At 48.2% G+C, this 7,961-nt stretch overlaps 1 pseudogene; it reads right to left on the minus strand.

The window, feature by feature from the left end:
• Positions 1-1,038: 1,038 nt before the first annotated feature.
• LOC132329008 (p53 and DNA damage-regulated protein 1-like) lies at positions 1,039-1,528 on the minus strand (annotated as a pseudogene).
• Positions 1,529-7,961: the final 6,433 nt, after the last annotated feature.

Here is a 7,961-nt window from a genome sequence, read left to right on the forward strand (position 1 = left end):
AACCACTTTGCCACTCAGTCCAATTACTCGCACACATCAATGTGGTCGACGGTAAAAGGCGTTTATTAACCGTTGGGTAGGGGCTTTTATAGCAGGGGCCAACGGTAAAGTAACGGTAAAGGGGGAGGGTCCCTGCCTGCCCGTGACATCGTGATATTTGCGCACGCTGATCTCCCTCATTTCCCCCCTCTTATGATTAGTTTAAAACATGAAAAATGTGAAGATTAAAACTGACAACTAACAAACATAGCAAACATATATAACTGGTAAAAACATGCTGAAACTGAACAATATAACATAACCATAGCAGACTCGAACAAACAAAATGTTAACTAACCCCAGCTGGTTTGTAAAGAACAACAACAACAACAACAAAAACCATTCAGGACTTCTTCCTCAGCTTCGCCGTCTTTGCAGAGGTGCAGGAAACCTTTGGGCTTATCGATTTTTCCATTCAGATAGAGTCAGAACCTGGCCAGGGTTCCAACTCTATCCGATGGACGCTACTTCATTCCATTCAAGCAGAGTCAGAACCTGGCCAGAGTTCAAACTCCGCTCGATGGACATCATTCTATCCATTCAAGTAGGGTCAGAGCCTGGCCAGGGTTCCAACTCCACTTGATGGACATGGTTTAAAATAAGGTTTTCAAAACCAACATTTATGTGAACTATGACTGGTTGCGCTTTGTTGGGGTTTTCCCCCGTCTTTCTCTGCGCCGGCCCCTCCTTTAACTCAGCCACTGAGTCAACCTCGGTCTGCCATCGGGCTGCTTGATGTTTTGTCACAGCCCTCAGGATGCGAGGTATGCGGGCCGCCATGGCGTCTGGGGATTCAGTCCTGCAAAATAAGCTTTACAAATCTTATTAGTTTTTGCCCTGAAGGTCTGGTTTTATTGACTTAAGTGGGCAGCATTTAATTTCACTATCTTCTTAAAACTTCCAGGGGACCCCAGATCTTTCCAGGGGACCCCAAATTCCCTGGGGGAGGGACCCCAAGTCCCTGGTGGGGGGTCAGCCCATCTGGGTGGGCTCTGGACACACCAACGTCCTGCAAGTCCAAAGGACTGTGGCTACTGAAACATGAGACCCCAGTGACAGCCAAACGTGCTGTGACAATGGCACGGCCACCTCAGCCCTCCAGGATGCGGTTGATGAGCTTCATTTCCTCAGCAGACATGGGATTCAGGTTAAACCCCTTCAGCTCAGGTTTACCTTGAGCTTCATAGAGCTGGTTGACCTTTACCCGCAGCTCCTTCCGGAGGTTGTTTATCTCTTTGTCCAGCTCTTCCTGGTCCTGCTGCAGCATCTCTCAGGTCTTTGCCTTTGGCAGCTTGATGAGCATGCCCCCGAAGCAGACCATGGCCTTCTCGTTGGGCTCCGGGTCCTTCTGCAGCACCCGCAGGGCCTCGCAGTTGCAGTTTCGCTTCACGCCCAGGTCCACAATCTGCTGCCATGCCGCCAGCACATCCTCAGCCAGCTCCTCCACCTCGGCCAGGTAGTGAAGCACAAAGGCTGGGTCCCGGGCCATGGTGGGGCCGAACAGGGCCTCCACTGGGGCTGCTCTAGGTCCGCCGCCGTTCAAATAGTACTAGCCCGCAAACCGAAAATGTGCAGCTTCCTGGAATGGAGAGACCTGAAGATTGTCTACAAAAGATATGCAAGCCTCTATTTCTGCTGTGCTATTGAAGATCAGGACAATGAACTAATAACTCTGGAAAAAATTCATCGCTATGTAGAATACTTCTTGACAAGTATTTTAGCAGTGTCTGTGAACTTGATATCATCTTGAATTTTGAAAAAGCCTATCTCACCTTGGATGAGTTCCTTTTAGGAGGGGAAGTTCAGGAGATATCCAAGAAAAATGTTCTTAAAGACATTGAACAAGCAGATCTTTTACAGGAGCTGCTCCCTGCTGCCCTCCAGCTGCTGCTGCTGCTGCTGCTGCTGCCAGTGTCGGAAGCGTTTGGTTTTGGGGTGCAGGAACTGCACCACGTCCACGGGCACCCGCGCCTCCTGTAACAGCCCCTTCCAAAATGACTTCTTCTCCTCTGCTGCCGGTGCGCCCGGGCTCGGGAGTGGGGGAGAATGTTCCCGCGGCTGTAATTTCCCTCACTCAGCAACTCCATGATCCTATGCGTCTGCCCCCATACCCAGCCGAGGCTCCGCCTGCAGACCGCCCCACGCTGCCTCCCACCTTTTCCGCTCCAGCCAAGATTTCTGTAGGGCCCGCATGATTTTTTCCCATATGTAGCAGGCGCAGGGCCGGCTATGGCTCTGTGGAGGGATGTTTAGAGATAGGTATTTGCTGAGTCATAGGAATTGAACCAGGAGTCCTCACTCTGGTCCTCCAGGCCTGCTTATCTCTCTGTGACCCCATAGGCTAGTTTCCCTAACCCTTACAATTGGTCAGTTTTCAATCCTCCCTAACCCTATAAAAGAGGCTGTCTTGGCCCATTTCTTCAGAAAAGCAGCTTCAAGACCTTTCGCAAGACCCTCAGAATAAACCATCGTGGAACCCTTGGCCGCCTTCTCCTCTCTCATTCTTCGTCTGCCTTCCAGAAGCCACAGTCAGCCACAGCCCCTACGAGCAAGCTAAGAGCTGAAATCATAAAAGAGCTGATTTTCACCAAGAGCTGACAATCACTAAGTTTGCTAGGGGTCACGGCTGTGCCGCAGTCTGGCCTAGGGCACCCCAGCCTCCATAGGGCTGAGGTATCCGGCCTTAAGATTGCTTGCCTAGGGCGCTTACCCTACGAGGGATCAGCTATCCGGGTAAGAAGCTAGCCCCCATGGCTTCATTTTATTTTACACCCATAATTTCAGATTTTTCCCTGACCCTGAGGACACTGCTTCCTCAGCTAGGGCGCGAGTACAATTGTCCCACAACTCCAGGCATAAAATGTGTCCCGGCTGCCCAAGAACCCCTAACTGCAGGAGCCTCATCACAGCAAGGATAAAATCTCCGGCTTGCAATCCATCCCCGACTGCTTAAAAACTTTAAAAATTACCTCAGCGCGAGACTCCATTTCTCCTTCAACGGTCATTGGGGGTGTCCCCCCCGCCGGAGTCGAACCTGCCGCCCGCGACCCCCGTCTCCCAGGCACCTTCCTTTCTTCCCGGGTTTCGGCACCACTTGTTGCCTCCCGCTTGAGGCGTGGCGTCCTGGGTTAGGAACGGCACGGCGGCAACCACTTTGCCACTCGGTCCAATTACTTGCACACACCAATGTGGTCGACGGTAAAAGGCGTTTATTAACCGTTGGGTAGGGGCTTTTATAGCAGCGGCCAACGGTAAAGTAACGGTAAAGGGGGAGGGTCCCTGCCTGCCCGTGACATTGTGATATTTGCGCACGCTGATCTCCCACAGTAAAGAAGAGCAATGTGTCTCTGCCCTAAAACCTCTATCTTGCTTCATATTTATTACTATATTCTAAAACCCCAAACTTTAAGTTTTTCATCCTGTCATATTACACATCTCTAACCAACTACACACCCAGTGTAATCCCAGTGCTATTCAATTTTGGAAGCCTTCTCCACAGCCAAATGCAGTGTTCTCTTGCGGGTCTGTGCCTTTAAGCACAGAAAGTTTAAAATTCTCAACATCCAGGGTACCAACACTTCTCTATTGTCCTTTTTCCTTATCTGTCTTGAAATGCAGCTTGTAGCATCAGAGGGTGGGTTTGCACCCCCTCTGCATCTGAGCAGTTACCTTGCGTGTCAACAGTAAAGCATCCCACTACTTTTGCAAATGGCTCGTACAATGTCACTTGCTGTATGTAAGTGGTGGTATAATTTAACTATGATTGCTCAGCCATCACAGCAGGTCATTTTTATCAAAGGAATTGGTGCTGATTTGGAGTTGATTAGACTTATGCAAGCTTATTTCATGAAGCATAAGGTCATAGTTAAAACAAGTGTTTTAAAGGTTATGATGGGATTCAAACTGAACCTTACATGCATGTTTAGATTTCATAAATCAGACAATGAAGTGAACAAATTCCTGGTGAACTGGTGTTCTTTGGGCACAAATCTAAATGTTTAAGGTCTGAAAATGACTGACCTTTCCACCTCAATAGTGTTATCTCCTCTCACTTGTTTTCCAAACCTGTGCAAAATCCGTGGTGGTCTGTTGGCACCACACATCCACACCTATGGCTCTGGTTAGACTTTGGCTTTCCACCAAACTGCAATTGCCAAAATCAGTCTCCTTGTGCTCCAGGAAAAGGGTTTCTGTCCAGACAGATCAAGTTCTTTGCAGTATGGTCTCAGGGAGGTTGGCTCTGATGCACAGAGGGGTCTGCTATTACGGGTGGTCCCTGGGCTGCAGGGTTGGATTCTGCTATGACCTGAGAGATGAGTAACAGCATTGCTTGGTCCTTGAGAGCCAAATGGCAGAGGATGCATCAGGGCTGCATCAGGATGCATCAGCTGTGCCCAGTGTGTGGCAACCAAGGGCAGGGACAGCATTCTGGGCCTCCCTGAGCCTCCCCAAAGGCTCTAAAGGACACTGGGTAGAGAACCAGTGGGTAGAGCTGCTGTAGGTAGGGCTGGACATGGGGGGCCCCATCACCCCCGTATCTCAGTGACACCACCCTGCAATACAGCATGCATTGGCCTGCCTGGAGCAGGACAGAAAGGAACATCTTCCCATGTCCCACTGTCAAAGCTGGGCTGGGGAGAGCCTGTAGATGTCTGAAAGGAAGTTCTTGAGGACCTTGTGGAATTACTTGGAGAGGGCTGAGAGAGGAAGACTGGAGAAGGCTGGATGAGACTGCCGGAAATGAGAAGAATCACCAGTCCCTGGATGTTATAGATGACCAATGCGATGGTTGGCTCTCACAATTAAGGGATGAATACTGTGTGTATGTTAAAAGAAGTTTTATAGATGTATAGTTATGTTACTGTAATACATTCTCCCATAGTCCTTTTTCCCCGCCCCCTTGTATTGTCACTGTGTGGCCTTGGTAGTAAGAGCATTTGGAGAGGGTCAGCTTGTTACTATGGCAACACCTGGCCTCTAATCAAGGCGTAAGAAAGTGATCTCCACCAATGGACACCAAAGGAGAAGTTGACTGACAAGACTTTGGGAGGGGCTAAGAGTATAAAAGGCAAAGCATCCATTTTGTAGACAAGCATGTGGCTGCTAGTCAGGAAGTCTTTTGTCACTGCTTGTTCTCCTTAGTCTTTTGTTGTATTTTGTTAAGGTTTAATAAACCTTTGAAATTTTAAAGGTTTCTCAAACTAGAGATGTCCACAGCTTTTTTATCTGGAGAGCACTGGTGAATCCAAAGGAATGTCTTCTCATGGAACATTACATAGCTCCCATCCTCATTCCCTCTGGAGTCTGGTGCAGCAGTCATAAGAAATGGGATGCAGAGATGTTGCCAGGGTTCCCAATGCTTTGAAACACCCTGCCTGGAGAGGAAAGGTTTTTTGCTCCCAAAGATGATCAGCCTGAGGGCATTTGGCCACTCTCAGAAGTCCCTGGGATGGCTCTAGGTTGACACAGAATGGGGCTTGGGCATCTCCAGGGAGGTGTGACAAGTCTGTGGGACGGTGATGAAGTAGGTCTTGCCCACATGCTGAGGGAACAGCTGGCCACTAGTACTAGGATTAGAAAGGAATTTTCCCTCTGGGCAGATTGGCACTGCTCCTCAGAGGGTTTTGCTTTTCTTTTGCAGCATCGAGCATGACTACTGGTCAGGCCTCCTCCAATTCCTTTTGGCTAGGTTACTGCTTGCTGCTCATGCACCAGGAAGGTGGTCTGTCATGACATAGAGCTGTGGAGAGGAACATTTTTTATCCCCTTAAGGCGAGCTAGCAACTATTTCCAGGTTTTTTTCCTTCCTCTGTAGCACTGAGCACAGCCACTTGCCAGGGCTCCTTTGCACCATCTTGACAAAGTAACAGCAAATCATGCCTCATGGAGGTGGCCCTCATACCCCTGCACAAGGGGGCTAGTTTGGAGTGATATGACTTAATGTCTACATCACGTCTATGTACATATGACTACATCATAATTGGTGACTATATATAAGAGGTATATGTGATAGAAAAGCCAATATTTCAAAAACAGATGAGTTGCTGATGTGAACCAGACTGAGGCAGTTCAGTGGTCTGTTTCAGATGGTGGCCAGAAGTAAAGTATGATGAGCTTATTTTTGGAGCAAGAGAATGCAAGGCAGGGGAACAGAAGGCAAGGGAAGGCAAGCCTCAAGGAAAGTACTGCAGAAAGTTGCTTCTAGAGATTTTCACTCAGATTTCATCATCCACTTTATCCAAGTCTGTGTCAATCAGACTGTGGTATCTGGGCATCTCATGACAGCAATTGCTTATGGATCAATATAGGAAATGGCATAAACACTTGATTTTTGTTCTGCATCCTTTCTTCTAGATGGGCAGTCTCACTGCTGAGAGCAGTCTCACTCTTGAGGACTATAACCAGTGCAGGTAGCTCAAAGTGCAGCTGTGATGCAAGATTCAGGTTATGCCCTGGGAGCAAGAAAAAGGTGGGAGCCCCCGGCAGCAAGCTGTGAACTGTCTAACCCTTTGCCTAACATCCTGTGATGCTGGCCACGGAGAGGGGTGTCTGGTCACCCATAGACTCTACAAGAGCTAATGAAGATGAAAAGTCTGCAAAATAGGTATCAATATTGGAATGATCTCACAGACTGCAAAGGGTGTAAGTTACATCCCAGTCACTCTGGGGTTGCCCCCTCTGTGAGTTGTAGAGCTGCCCCAAGTATTAGCCACATGGTGTCTAACAGCAGCGGGGTTGTTTCCCGGCAGCAAAAATTTTGGCAGCTGGGCTGTGGCCCAGCCTGGCCCTGCCCGGTTGTGAGGCAGGGATTGGCCTGGCCCATTGGCTGTGGATGCAGCTTTTGGCAGCAAGATTTTAGCAGCCATGCCATGGGGGCTCAAACCAGGCAGCAGAAGGCCCAGTGGCTTCCCCTCCCCACACCTGGCAGCCTGCTGGGAGAGTCCAACCTGGCCCTGCTGGGAAGGGGGGTGACGGGAGAGAGGGCCTCCACTCTTTTTCAGAAAGCAGGAACTAGAGAGAACCTTTCATGGTTTCTCCTTCCTTAAATATGGTATTCATACAGGCAGTTGTAGTTCTTCTAATTGGCTAATCAGTCTATCAGTTCTCAAAGCCAGGCAGCAATCAGTTTTGTCAGGCATGGGGGAAGCTGTAATGTTCTTTACAGAGAGAATTATCTGCGATGGAGAGAGGCAGGGAGACTGAGTGGTGGTGGTCAGAATCTCAATTTATTGTGGATTACATATGCTTATATACTATTCTAGGAAGGCTAGTAATTTTTTACTACAATGATTGGGTTCATCATCACATAAAACAACTTACACATTTTGCAACATCTCTTGCTTGCAGAAGTATTGATGTAATCTTCTTTCTTGATTCAATCTTCTTGCAATCTTCAAAGCTCTGTTTGTTCTTGTCAAGGCATGCTGCTTATCAAATCTCTTATGCTAGTCAGGTCCAAAGTGCATCAATAATTACTTCCACGCCTGGTGGGTTTTTTTTGGTTAACTAAAACCCAAGCTATTTCAACTCACCTCAGTAGCCTACATGGGAAGATTCCTGTTCTAAAAATCTCATTGTTTATTATTTCTATCTATGTGGGTTAGATTCACTGCACAGAAATTTGACCTAGACCTGGTTTTCCAGATGTATATTTATCCTCAGGAGAAATGTGTGAGGGAGTTTACTTTTGTCATTGTTAAGGAATGATAGCCCCCAATTTCGTGCCCCCACTGAGATTCTCCAAACCATATGCCCCCCACTTGCTCCCTCTTTCCTTCCCTCCCTCTCTCCCTCCCTCCAGTGGCTGGAGATGGGAATTAGAGGCCCAAAAGGCAATGTTCATGGGTTGAGATAAGAACAATGTACTGGAAACAACAATGTGACACACAGAATTCAAGACTCCACAACCAGTGGGTTTGTGA

This window comes from Haemorhous mexicanus, chromosome 1 (assembly GCF_027477595.1).
Source record: "Haemorhous mexicanus isolate bHaeMex1 chromosome 1, bHaeMex1.pri, whole genome shotgun sequence".
In the NCBI taxonomy this organism is placed as follows: Eukaryota; Metazoa; Chordata; class Aves; order Passeriformes; family Fringillidae; genus Haemorhous; species Haemorhous mexicanus.